This window comes from Protopterus annectens, chromosome 9.part0 (genome assembly GCF_019279795.1).
Source record: "Protopterus annectens isolate FY-2018-M chromosome 9.part0, PAN1.0, whole genome shotgun sequence".
Classification (NCBI taxonomy): domain Eukaryota; kingdom Metazoa; phylum Chordata; order Ceratodontiformes; family Protopteridae; genus Protopterus; species Protopterus annectens.
In genome coordinates this window covers 390,012,950-390,027,608 of record NC_056743.1, presented here as the reverse complement: position 1 = coordinate 390,027,608, position 14,659 = coordinate 390,012,950, and positions in this window count along the sequence as shown.

Genomic DNA, 14,659 nt, shown 5'->3' with positions numbered 1-14,659 from the left:
CAGAAGTAATAAATTCCATTTTTTTCTAATTATATTAGTGATGTATTTAATATCATTAGTGTATCTGGTTGTAAACACCACCTTAGTATCATTGGAGTGGACTTTAGTTCTTTCATAATCCACAATTACAGTCCGAGAATAATTCAAATAATTTGAATTTGAGATTTTCGGACTCAATAAAGAACATTTCACTTCATTAATCAAAGGTATAGGGTAACCCCTGTCACAAAATAGCTTATCCATTGTATTTAATTGTGTATTTCTGTCTAAAACATTCTTACACAAGTTTGAAATTCTTATATACTGACTCTTAACACTATTGGAAAATATATAACTTGGATGCATGCTATTGAAATATAGTATTGAATTTCTCCAGCAAGGTTTCCTGAATAATGTGGTGGAGATCAAACCATCTTTGTTCCTGAAGATGGTAATATCCAAAAAATCTATCTTAAGTGGGGATGTCTCCATAGTAAATCTCAAAAAATTAGTTGTAGATTCTAAATATGGGATCAATTGTCCTAACAAATTAAAGAAATTACCATGGGGGTAAGCGGGAGTAAGCAATTTTAAGCAGTAGTAAGCGGGTTTAAGCTTGTTTGCATGGGGGTAAGCAATGCGCACACAGAATAAACAATTTTGAAGCTAACTCTCTGTAAGCATATTTAACCGAAAGTTAGCATTGCTTACCATCATGCAAACCCATGCAAACCCGCTTACAACTGCTTAAAAGTGCCTTAGTCACTCTGTATCGAATAGCCCTTGTTCTGCCCAGCAACAAAATAATCAACCTTGGCAAGTCACGAACTCAGGACACTGCACACAATGGCCATAGTGAAGTCCCACTATGCCACATGAGCCTTACCCAAAAATGAGGTATTGTCAAACATATCATGCAGCACAGTCATTCAACATTAGGGAAAATGTTTTTATATATGTAGATGTATGTATGTATATATATATATATATATATATATATATATATATATATATATATATATATATATTTATGGGTACCTATCTCTTCACCGACAGGTCAGAACATCGACACTCACATCTTCGACGCCAAATCATCGACAGTTCATAACATCGACGTTTCAGGTAAGCGATCTTCCCCCTCACAGGACCCATGGTAGCACTCGTTTCTCTGTTACAACGCGTAAGGTTTACGTCGTTATTTACAATTTACCCTGACAGCATTGTCCTTACCTTCGTAATAGTGAAACGAGTGCTACCATGGGTCCTGTGAGGGGGAAGATCGCTTACCTGAAACGTTGATGTTCTGAACTGTCGATGATTTGGCATTGAAGATGTGAGTGTCGATGTTCTGACCTGTCGGTGAAGTGATAGGTACCCATATATATATATATATATATATATATATATATATATATATATATATACATATATAGTGCAATCGCACATCGGAACCACATCCTGAACGAACTTCTCATTGCAAAATATATTAGTACCTATAAATATGTAGAAGAAGAGTAGATGTAGAGGATGCACAGTATATCCAACACCCATAAGTCCTGTATTTGCCACCTGTTAAAATGTCCAGTGTGTCACTCATTCCCATAAATGATAATATTTGCATGAAACATATTCCCACACACAATGCAAAGGACATGACACCACACACAAGTATGCATACACAGAAAAATGTATTTGTGTACTATTGAATTGTTTATGCCATTTGTTACAGCACGTAAGTGTTTGAAATACATAAGCACTGATTAATGCAAGTCTCACAGGAAATAGTTGATGCAAGTAATGTGAAAAATATAACATACTATGCTGTCCAGGCTAAGGCCTTCAAGTAGTACAAAAGTAAAAAAACACTTGCCTTGAAGATAAGAAACAATCAACACTTAATTACAGATGTAGTTCAACAGCCTCCAATTACACTCTGTACTCTACCTCTAGGGGAAATGTAGTAGTTGTGAAAATGTCAATGTATCTGTTACATAACAATGCTTAACTTAAAATGTCACTATCACACTGACAAACAGAACTGTGTGTACCACTGTAAGCTGTAGGCCACCACTATTCCTATGGAGAAAAGTATGGACATGTACAGCCATATACCTCAATGTGTTTTAACACAGATATCCCTCACATGTTGTAACAGCCTAGGTTAAAAGCACTGAATATCCCTCTGCCATAAAAAGTTGTACAAAGGCAAATAACACTGTGTACCACACACTGACCTCTGGAATGTACATGGTCACACATGTTTTGTCCAGCTGATAGCAGGAATGTTAGCAGTAAATAATGATAGGCCATTACCTAATAACCTCTTACTGTATTACATCAGGACAAAGCCTGGCATATATGTGGAGGACAAAGGCTGGACACATGGCCATATTTCCAGTATTGGGGTTACACACTGTGGATGTTGCTGGTGTTACAGGATTGGCTGCAACATACCTGTACTCAGGAATATGAAGTCAGAAACACAACTGAATGTTGCCATATACTGATAGCAATCAACAGAGTTATGCCACTGATCTGTCAGACACATGACCTGAGTGGTGAGCAGACAAAATATAACAGACAACCCTCTGGCCATCATGTGGACAGGCCCACAGATGAGAGCTATGCAGACAGACTGCATTCCATGAAAAACTAGCATGTACACACAAACCCTGTAAAATTAGCAGTATTCAATGCAGACAACAGCAATACTTACACTCCGTCTGTAGTTCTTGAACCTTATACAAACTTGTATGTGTTCTGTGTCCACAAGTCCTGTTGTGGAAGGTATTGCTACCTGCTCTCTGCAACAATGCTGCCTATACACAGGAAGGATGTCTTCCATACAGGAAAGGTAAAGGGACAGTAGTAGTAGGTTGGTATAAGATTGGCTATTGGAAGTACTACACAGCTGGCTGCATGCAATTAGTAAGTGGGTAACACCAATTGGTGAAGAAGCCATCACCTGCTCCTGAGCAACATCTACAAAAGGCATGCTGCAAACTATTCAAAGTAGCTCGATCCCTGTAGTGGAGAGAGAGACAGAGAGAGAGACTAAGAGAGAGGGAGACTGAGATCCCCCCCCCCCCAAAAAAAAACAACCAAAACAGAACTAAAAGTTAAAAACAAAAGTTATACAAACAGGAAAAGCAGCAATCAAAACAGACATCCTTGAGTTGCAACACAGAGAGGAGCATACTACTACAACAAGTATGTGAACCATGACACCATTGTATGTGAATGTAGTATTTGGTCTGTAATAATGGGACAGATGATTTTGAAGGCTTGATATGTGCCATCAAGACTTGCTGTAATTATGTCCTGCTGAACAACTGCTATGGACATAGCATCTGGCCCTGTGGGCAGTGGGCCATACTTGTCAACTGTGTGGATCTGCACAGAATGACAAGATATAACCCATCATAATATCATGCTGTTCCTCAAAACACGTATGTCAGTCTAGCAAATAGCTGAAGGTGGGAGAAATGAAGTCATTATACACATATGAGTGTCAGACCCCACCACCTGCAGAACAGTCAAGCTAATGTGAAATGTATCATGCACAGATGTCATAGGTGCGTAATAGGCCTATCTACAATCTGTCCCTATATATTCCCCCCAATCTGAGGCTGTGTCCACATGTGAAGCTCTGTGCTGTAGCAAGGCAGAACAGTGCAGCAGTTCAGGAAGGAGTGTCAGAGTGTGGACCTCATGTCTGAGGTCACTATATATATATATATATATATATATATATATATATATATATATATATATATATATATATATATATATATCACTATATATATATATATATATATATATATATATATATGTATATATGCTTTAGTATCTGTTTTCAACTTGATGTTCTCTTTTAAATGAAAGTATCACATGATTGCTTAATTAATTAATTAAGACGAGGCTTTTGTATAAAACCACGTCTAAGTTTACATGTTTGTGTATCTGATGAAGGAGAAGCATTGCCTTTTCTGAAAGCGCTCATATTAAATTGTGTTTTTTATTTTACCCGCTCCAGTTTGGATTCATTATTTTCATTTTTAAAGTTTGTTTATATATATATATATATATATATATATATATATATATATATATATATATATATATATTCGTATCACTGCAATGAATGACCATTTCACTGACACCCATTTCACTGAGTCCAAATCACCTTCAGTTCATTTCATTGAAAGTTCATTTCATCCAAAGCCCGTTTCACTTACAAGTAGTGGTCTTAGGCACGTCAAAGGTATATGTTCTGTTCCCCACTGTAGTGCGATATTGGTGTTAATAGATATAATTAGGGGGGTGGGACGTACCCCCACAATGGGGGTGTGGGGGGGTGTTGACCCCCCACATAAGTTGGTATTCTGTTGTCTGGTTTTGTTACATTATTTGGTAAAACCCAACTTGGTGTGGGCTATACCCCCCACACCACTCCTAACTATATATATTAACACCAGGATTGCAATACAATGGGGAAAAGGCCATATACCTTTGACTTGCCTTACAGTACTAACTTGTCAGTGAAATGATTATCAGGTGCAATGACTGTTAGGTGACATTAACCTTAAGTGAGTTTGTCTCAGTGAAATGGGTGTCAGTGAAATGGCCTTTCAGTGAAGTGATATGAATCTTTATAAATATATATATATATATATGTTAAAAAATGTCCTTACTATTGAATGACTGTGCTGTATGATCTGTTTGATACCACCTCTCACATACCTGCAGCCCAGATGGCTTACTGATAAATATATGTGGCTATGGTGTGCAGGGTCCTGGGTTACACACTTGCAAGGACTGATAATGTATGTGCTGGCTAGAACAAGGGCTGTTATATACATAGTGAATAAGGCACCCGTAAGCACATATTAGTGGGTGCAAAATACACAGTCAGGTATGGTGTGACATTTGTGTTGGTAACACATTGCCCTGTGTGTGTTAAGGTGAGAGTGGTATGTTAGGAAAGGATAGTAGGTATATATGGGTAGGTAGGGTGGTTAGGAAGACAGACACGATGGACAAAATAGAATACAGGGTAGGTGTATGACACATGTGGTGGGTAAACACCTTGGACAGGGAGGGGTGTTTGGAAATAAGAAGCCCTATACAGGCCAAATGGAAATAGTGGGGATGAGCTCCCCACACATAAACAGTCACCACTGGGCCTTCATGGCCCTGAAGGTGGCTGTGCTGGGGGCTGAGGAGTAGGGGCAGGCTAAACCTCTGCATGTGACACGAGGACATCACAATTGTGTTGCTGATCACACAATTCTCTGCAGAGCTCCGTATGCACCAGAACCTGGACTTGACATCAGCTTACAGGATCCTGTCTGTGTGCACTCCCAGGGGTGAACAGGCCCCATCCCTTGAGGTGGGTTCACCTGAAGGTAGTGCAGATAAACTGTTAAAATGATGAACCCGGTCACAATAAGAGCAACGCCTCTTCAAAAATCAACTTTGCAATTTATTATACCAAAAGATAAAAGTGAGCGTTAAAAACAAATACACGCTTTCGGCAAGTTAAATAACTTGCCTTCATCAGACAAAGGTTTTAAAGCACCATCAGATATCAGTATTTATAGGAACATCACATAACAAGTCTCCAATCAGTTTAAAATATGTTTAAAATACGTTCAATTACTTTTGCTTTATCCAGGGAACCTTAAAGTGCTACGCTACTCACAAACAAAATATTTAGACCTACATATTAAGCTTCAGCCAGAAGTATTTATACATGTTGAATATTACATGAAATGCAATGAATATATGAAACTTCGAAAATAAGCACATATAAGAATGATGATAAATATAAATATTAATAATTAAAAACCAGTTAAAATCCTTCATTATAGAAGTATAATTACCCTAACTGTTAAAAATATATTTTATCTTATCTATTACATGTTAGTAACTTTAACACTGGCTTTATAGACAACATTTCATTAATACCAGGAAAAATATGAGCTCTGGTTCGTATTTGCCAGAGCAATTCATTGATTTCCAAGTGTATCTGCCAGGGGCCACCTCTGTTATCAACAAATCTTTTTTGTAAAATTGCAAAACTAAAGGTGTGCCCTTCATTTTCAATGACATGCCTAGCTAAGGCATTATTTATATCTTTTTTACTTATAGCATACTGATGTTCATATATCCTACATTTTAGTTTACGCTCTGTTTTACCAATATAAAATGCCTTACATTGATTACATAAAGCCACATATATTACTATCTTTGTTTCGCAATTACAGTAATCATTCACCTTATATATTCTATTATTAATGTTCAACTGGTTTCCTACTTTTATAAACTTACACTGCGCACAAAAGCCACATTTAAACAACCCATGCTGTCTATTGCAATTGATCTTATTCTTAGTTCTTATTTTTTTATTCTTATTTCTTATTTTATTCTTAAAAACTGGGATGTGTTGAGAAATGATAGACACCTGATAAACCTGTTGGGTGATACACCCAGGATTACATACAGAAGAGGTGAAAATTTAAAGGCTTTATTGGGAAGAACTAAGAATAAGATCAATTGCAATAGACAGCATGGGATGTTTAAATGTGGCTTTTGTGCGCAGTGTAAGTTTATAAAAGTAGGAAACCAGTTGAACATTAATAATAGAATATATAAGGTGAATGATTACTATAATTGCGAAACAAAGATAGTAATATATGTGGCTTTATGTAATCAATGTAAGGCATTTTATATTGGTAAAACGGAGCGTAAACTAAAATGTAGGATATATGAACATCAGTACGCTATAAGTAAAAAAGATATAAATAATGCCTTAGCTAGGCATGTCATTGAAAATGAAGGGCACACCTTTAGTTTTGCAATTTTACAAAAAAGATTTGTTGATAACAGAGGTGGCCCCTGGCAGATACACTTGGAAATCAATGAATTGCTCTGGCAAATACGAACCAGAGCTCATATTTTTCCTGGTATTAATGAAATGTTGTCTATAAAGCCAGTGTTAAAGTTACTAACATGTAATAGATAAGATAAAATATATTTTTAACAGTTAGGGTAATTATACTTCTATAAAGAAGGGATTTTTAACTGGTTTTTAATTATTAATATTTATATTTATCATCATTCTTATATTTGCTTATTTTCGAAGTTTCATATATTCATTGCATTTCATGTAATATTCAACATGTATAAATACTTCCGGCTGAAGCTTAATATGTAGGTCTAAATATTTTGTTTGTGAGTAGCGTAGCACTTTAAGGTTCCCTGGATAAAGCAAAAGTAATTGAACGTATTTTAAACGTATTTTAAACTGATTGGAGACTTGTTATGTGATGTTCCTATAAATACTGATATCTGATGGTGCTTTAAAACCTTTGTCTGATGAAGGCAAGTTATTTAACTTGCCGAAAGCGTGTATTTGTTTTTAACGCTCACTTTTATCTTTTGGTATAATAAATTGCAAAGTTGATTTTCGAAGAGGCGTTGCTCTTATTGTGACCGGGTTCGTCATTTTAACAGTTTATTTAGTTTGGTTTTTTGTGGATTAGTTCGTGGTTTGGATATGACGACCGGGTCCGGAGAGGCTTCTTTAAATCTTTTCATGCAAGACGAAAATGACGGAACAACTACAAATGAAGGTACTTCCGGGAACCTTACAGCACTTGTGCAAGCGCTACTCACTCGTGTGGATGTACTTACGCAAAAGGTGGATGCCTTTTCTACACGACGGTTTGAAGCTAACTCAGGGGAATAACAGTCACCAAGCGGCTGGGAATGCGGAACAAGACCTTGTACCTGGTTTGGGAGGCACCAGTCAACAACGGGGTAACTTAAATTCTGCAGTTTCCAGACCCGTTGTTAATAATATTATGCTTGGTAATGAAGGAGTACCTGTCATGGGTACTTTTTTTAGACAAAATTAATTTTTTTGACCAACATGCAGAGCCTAATGAAAAAAGCCCAAATATTAACAGTAATGAAAATGAGAATTGTGGGCTTGCTGAAATAATTGAAGAGTTTGACATTAAGTTGTTTAGATGTAAAAAACTATAACTCGAGTTAGCTTACCTCGAGGAATGCATCAAAAACAATGTTATTCCAAAGGGCTTACGCCAGTGGCGGTTTCCCGCTGGCTTAACTGATGACTCTCCTTTTTACCAGGAATTGCTTGATCTATTTGATAGACAAGGCAAGGAGTTTTTATTAGCCCTTATTGCATATTACTCTAAAGACATTGCCATAATAAAAACTGAGCTGGAAGAATTGGAAGAAGAAATAAAAGCTCATGTTGAATTTTTGCGGTACAAATATGAGTACTGCAGAATATTCACTAGTATTGAAGCTACAATGGACAAACTATTATTACAGAAGAAAAAGAAATTAACTCGGGATGTCAAGGATTATAGCAATAAATGTGCTTATCCTAGACTTCCAGTGCAAGTACAAAAGATATCCGGTGCAGCTATTGATAACGAACATACAAGGGGTCAACCAAATGTACCAAATTCTAACAGGGCTCCGAATGGGCCACGTCAGCAAAGACCTGCCCTAAGGAGAAGTCCTAGGCTAAATAATAATGATAATTTGAATGTCAGTATAAATAATCCAGTGGTTTCTATGGCCTCGAATGTCCAACAAAATGATGATGGACATGAAGTGATTCAAGAATGTGAATCACAAGACATTCAAAATCAACCGGTTTTTCACCAAGTCAATTATTCCAAGCGCAACAATCAGAGATATGTTCACCAGCAGTCCAACCCCAGGAACAGGAGGAAGGCTCGGAAGAGATGAATCCAATTTCAGATTTTGGTTTACAACCAAAACTGTATGAGAGTTCTAAGGGGGATTTTAAAATCTATAATTATACTGTGTTGGACATACATCAAGAAATGGTTGATTTTTTAGCAAAGGATTTATCTTTTGTTCCAGGTCGACGTATGGACATTAGTAAAACCATTATTGATTTAAAAATATTTGTACGTAAGCTTAACCTTTCTTCCCTTTAATTAATAATTTAGCTTCTATGAGTACCCTCAGAGTGTCTAGTTCATATAATCCACCTCTCCATCCTACTTTAAATACTTTTGAGAGGATTTGTGAAATGGATTTATGGGCTATAAAAAAGCATGAGATTTTTAGGAACTATACACATCCTAGTAACATGAATGATTTGGAATGGGATTTCATTAACTTACTAAGGGACTGCAGAATAAGAGTAATGAAACCAGACACAGGCGGCGGCCTAGTGTTTATGGATCACTGGATGTATGTAGAATGTATGTCAAAACATTTGGACACTTCTGCATATAAATCAGTTTCTTTAAATGAAATCCATATGGCTTATAAGAAAATTAATAATATCTTAAGTGACCTGTTTTTAGAAGGGTCTATTGATTTAGAATTACATACATATTTAAAGTTGGCCGCACCTAGAATACCGGCCTTTTTTGGAAATCCCAAGTTACACAAGAGACTATGTGACCCCCCCCTTTCAGACCCATCATTGATGGTAGGGGCTCAATCACATATGCTTGTGCTAAATATATTGACAGCATTATTAAACCATTTATTGACAGTGAAAATCAAATATGCAAGGATTCCTGGTCCTTTTTGGAGAGCATTAATAAATTAGAGCACTCATCAAATGCCATCTTCTTGACGATAGATGTCAAAGATTTATATACTGTTATACCACAAGTGATGGGGATAGAATGGGTGAGACAATTTATGCTGTCAAAAGGGGCCAGTGAAGATACAATTCACCTGATTGAGACACTGTTGGAGGTAGTATTGACAAATAACTTCTTCTCCTTTGAAAACAGGTTTTATTTGCAAACATCAGGGGTAGCAATGGGGTCACCTTGTGGTGGATCCTTTGCAAATGCTGTCATGGCTTTCTGGGAAAATTCTTTACTTTTTAAGAACGATTTGTTTCAGAAATATGTCACCTGGTACACAAGGTACCAGGATGACATATTTTGTATTTGGATTGGCAATCATGATATGATCCCATTGTTTATAGAAGAAATTTCTAAAATTACTAACTTTTTAGAATTTACCTATAATGTAGGAGTAAATGAAATCAACTATTTGGATATTTCATTAATAAATGATAGGATCAATGGTAAATATAAAAGTTTGATTTTCAGAAAGCCAACGTACTCTAATTCTCTACTGCATTTTACAAGTAATCACCCATTTTTTCAGAAAAAAGCAGTAATCAAAGGTCAAATTGTACGTGCAGCACGCATGGTATCTGACCGACAAGATTATGAAATAGAATGCAGTAGATTAAAGAGTATGTTTTTAGTTAGAGGGTATCCCCCTACATTGATTTCGAATATAATAACAGAGGTTACATGTAGATGGGAGGAGGGTTCGCTATTTCCTTTATTAGGATCTAGGTATTCTCAAGGCCCTATTAGTGATCATAGTTTGGGTGATGGTCAGAAGGGTATCGTAAGCAGGAATAAAGCAGGTAATAATGATTACCGTATTAGCTTTATGCATACTTATTCCTTAGATTTTAAAGAAATCAAGGAAGTTATTCTTAAAAACTGGGATGTGTTGAGAAATGATAGACACTTGATAAACCTGTTGGGTGATACACCCAGGATTACATACAGAAGAGGTGAAAATTTAAAGGCTTTATTGGGAAGAACTAAGAATAAGATCAATTGCAATAGACAGCATGGGATGTTTAAATGTGGCTTTTGTGCGCAGTGTAAGTTTATAAAAGTAGGAAACCAGTTGAACATTAATAATAGAATATATAAGGTGAATGATTACTATAATTGCGAAACAAAGATAGTAATATATGTGGCTTTATGTAATCAATGTAAGGCATTTTATATTGGTAAAACGGAGCATAAACTAAAATGTAGGATATATGAACATCAGTACGCTATAAGTAAAAAATATATAAATAATGCCTTAGCTAGGCATGTCATTGAAAATGAAGGGCACACCTTTAGTTTTGCAATTTTACAAAAAAGATTTGTTGATAACAGAGGTGGCCCCTGGCAGATACACTTGGAAATCAATGAATTGCTCTGGCAAATACGAACCAGAGCTCATATTTTCCTGGTATTAATGAAATGTTGTCTATAAAGCCAGTGTTAAAGTTACTAACATGTAATAGATAAGATAAAATATATTTTTAACAGTTAGGGTAATTATACTTCTATAAAGAAGGGATTTTTAACTGTTTTTTAATTATTAATATTTATATTTATCATCATTCTTATCTTTGCTTCTTTTCGAAGTTTCATATATTCATTGCATTTCATGTAATATTCAACATGTATAAATACTTCTGGCTGAAGCTTAATATGTAGGTCTAAATATTTTGTTTGTGAGTAGCGTAGCACTTTAAGGTTCCCTGGATAAAGCAAAAGTAATTGAACGTATTTTAAACGTATTTTAAACTGATTGGAGACTTGTTATGTGATGTTCCTATAAATACTGATATCTGATGGTGCGTTAAAACCTTTGTCTGATGAAGGCAGGTTATTTAACTTGCCAAAAGTGTGTATTTGTTTTTAACGCTCACTTTTATCTTTTGGTATAATAAATTGCAAAGTTGATTTTCGAAGAGGCGTTGCTCTTATTGTGACCGGGTTCGTCATTTTAACAGTTTATTTGGTTTGGTTTTTTGTGGATTAGTTGAAGGTAGTGCAGGACCAGCAGATGACGAGGTCTCATGTCAGGTCCCAGATGTGATGCAGCCTATAGCCATGGCCAGATGAGGAGGAAGAGGTGGTTCTGCTGGGAACAGCCTTCCCAAATGTGATATTGAGTTGCAGTGTTACAACATATGTTGTCGGTAATAGTCAACATAATCCAGGATTAGCTATAACAGCATGCATACATAGTCCCAGTAACCCAAAACACCAGATTTGAAATGGTTGCATAGCAAACGGAACAGATGCATATATGGAACCACAGTGGCCATTACAATGGCACGCAGGTGACATTGTTAGCAACAGGCCACCAATACTACTGTTTAAACATGGAACATGAATAACAACAAAGTTCAGTATGTGCTGCACAATAGGATATATGTCCCAACAGAAGGTCTGGTGTAGACATACCGAGTGATGTGTGTGTGTTCAGACTAGGTATGCATATATGATGGGGGTGAGGGAGATTTTAAGTATCAAGTACAATAACCTTGCAGTGTGATGTCCTCAAACCTTGTACTTGTTTAGCTCTTTCAGGTACCATGTACAGGGAAGGGTTGCCTGCATATACTGCAGACAAAACAGATATCATTGTGCAGTACCTCATGCAGCATCACAGAACCCTGTTTTCATGAACATCACATGATATGCAGGAGAGGACTGCCCTGTGGAACGAGCTTGTCCACAGGGCAAACAATGTCGGCCTGCATAACCAAAGTTATGAGTAGGTACAACATCATTGTACTGACCTCATTAGCCACACCCGTCAATGTGCTGCTGCTGTCAGAAGGGATCAGCAATCCACAGGTGGGGGTCATACCATCCAGCCCCCACTGACTCATGTGGAGGAGCTCCTCACCAGCTTTGGGGCACCCACACGCCGGCAAGTTCCAGCAGCCAAAGAAAGTATTGTGGAGGTGGGTGCTACCCACACAATGGAGCAGGATCATCCAGGTAAGGCCCAAGGCCCCAGGGCACATTAGTAGACCAGTGCTGCTTATCAATCCTCATCTGTAAAGTATATATATGCATATGTCAGATAACATAGTCTGTTGCTGCAGTGTATTAAGGAGCAGATGTGCATAATCTCTAGTATTGTGGGTTTGTATAGATGATGTTCTGAAATGCTGCTCCCATCCTGTACCAATGGCACAGGTGTGGCTACTGACATTACATTTCTCACACAACTATGTGGGTCCCTCTGGTATCCAACTATGGCAGCAGCTTGCAGATGGTGAGTATGGATTTTTTTCTATTTCACATTTGCCAGTACACTGACCATGTTATGGCCATGCTATGTGCCATGCACACATGTAACGCACCTACCCATAATGCATGCTGTAGATGTTCACTTGATTGATTTGTGTTTTTTACCAGATGCACTCCATTTTTTCTGGTGGTTCATTTTCATGAAGGACAGTGAAGGTAGTACCACACCCACCAAGTGGAATGAGGCCCTTAGGGGATCCGAGGTGGGAGAGTTCCGCAACATTGCGGGACAATTAACCCAACTTATTGACTTACTTACTCCCATAAGTCAAGGACTTGTTGCTATTTTATCCAAATCTTCCAGGGCAACAATGGCATGGTCCGTGGATCGCAGGCTGACATTCCCAGAAGTAGTAATACTAACTTTCAGGCTACACCTAATCTCTTGCACCCATTGGAAGGTAGCGATGGTAAATTACCACTTTCCTTGTCAGCAAGAGAGAAGAATGTACCAGTGGACTTCAACGACTGGCTTAATCAAAACTTGCTGTTTCATTTCTCTGAGGACACAAATGTGAAGTCCAATTCAAACGACACATACAGAGAATCTTTGGACAAATTACAGGCTGCTTTACTAAGGTACAAGACATTGAATTTGGACAATGTATATCTACATGGGTGTTTAAATAAACACATTGTACCTAAAGGTTTAAGGATATTTAAATATCCGAATAATGTAGTGGAAGGAAGTGAATTCCACAAGAAACTTTTGAATATTTTCAATAGTTGCGGCTTAGAAATAGTCCAAGCAATTACTAGAAAGAATGATAGGGAAATTAGTAAAATGAAGGAATTAATTGATATGTATAATGAGAGAGTTACCATAGATTTAATTTTCAGTATAGAAACTGAGAAGAATAGATATTATGATATTAGAGCACAAATTGACAAAAAACGTGAAGATATCATAAAACAGAAATACAAAAAACTTGAATGTGACATTAAAGAATATCAGGAAGGACTACAATACCCAGCACCTCCACATAATAATTATACATCATTTAGCAGAGGAAAGGTATCCAATTCCAATGCTTTTCCCCGTCATTATGAAAACAATAGACATACCCAGGAACACATAGATGGCCCAGAGCCCACTGAAGGTAATTTTGAGCCCCTTCCATGGAGGTCCGAAAGAATCCGTAATAGGAATTTAAATGGGAATATTAACCATTTTTACAGGGGGCGATACCAACAGAGGGGAGGGAGATACAACAGGACCTGGCAGTAGTATCAGAAATGGATATTAACATAACACAAGGTGAAGGTTATAAAATAGTAAGCCAAGCCGGATTCCATATCTTTAATTATAGTAATCAAGAAGTGACCCAAGAATTCTTTAACCTTTTCACTAAAGGTTTTAAATTTGTACCTAGCCAGAGCAGTAACTTAACATAGATGTCAAGATGTTCGTCAGAAAACTAAATTTGGAAAATATGTTTGGAAATAGTTCAACGAGAATACAAAACAGAGGGCCTAAGAAACATAGCATTTTAATCCACCTATCCACCCTCAATTAAAAAATTTGGAATATAGTATTGAGAAAAGAATTAGAGATAAAATCAGGATCAATACCAAAGTATCTAATTTGGAAGAAAAAGAAAAATTATTACTAACTACTTTGAGAAAAGATCCAAATATTAGGATTATGGAACCAGATAAGGGTGGGGGATTATAATAATGGATAAAATTATTTATGATGGCAAAATGTATTCTATATTACATGATGT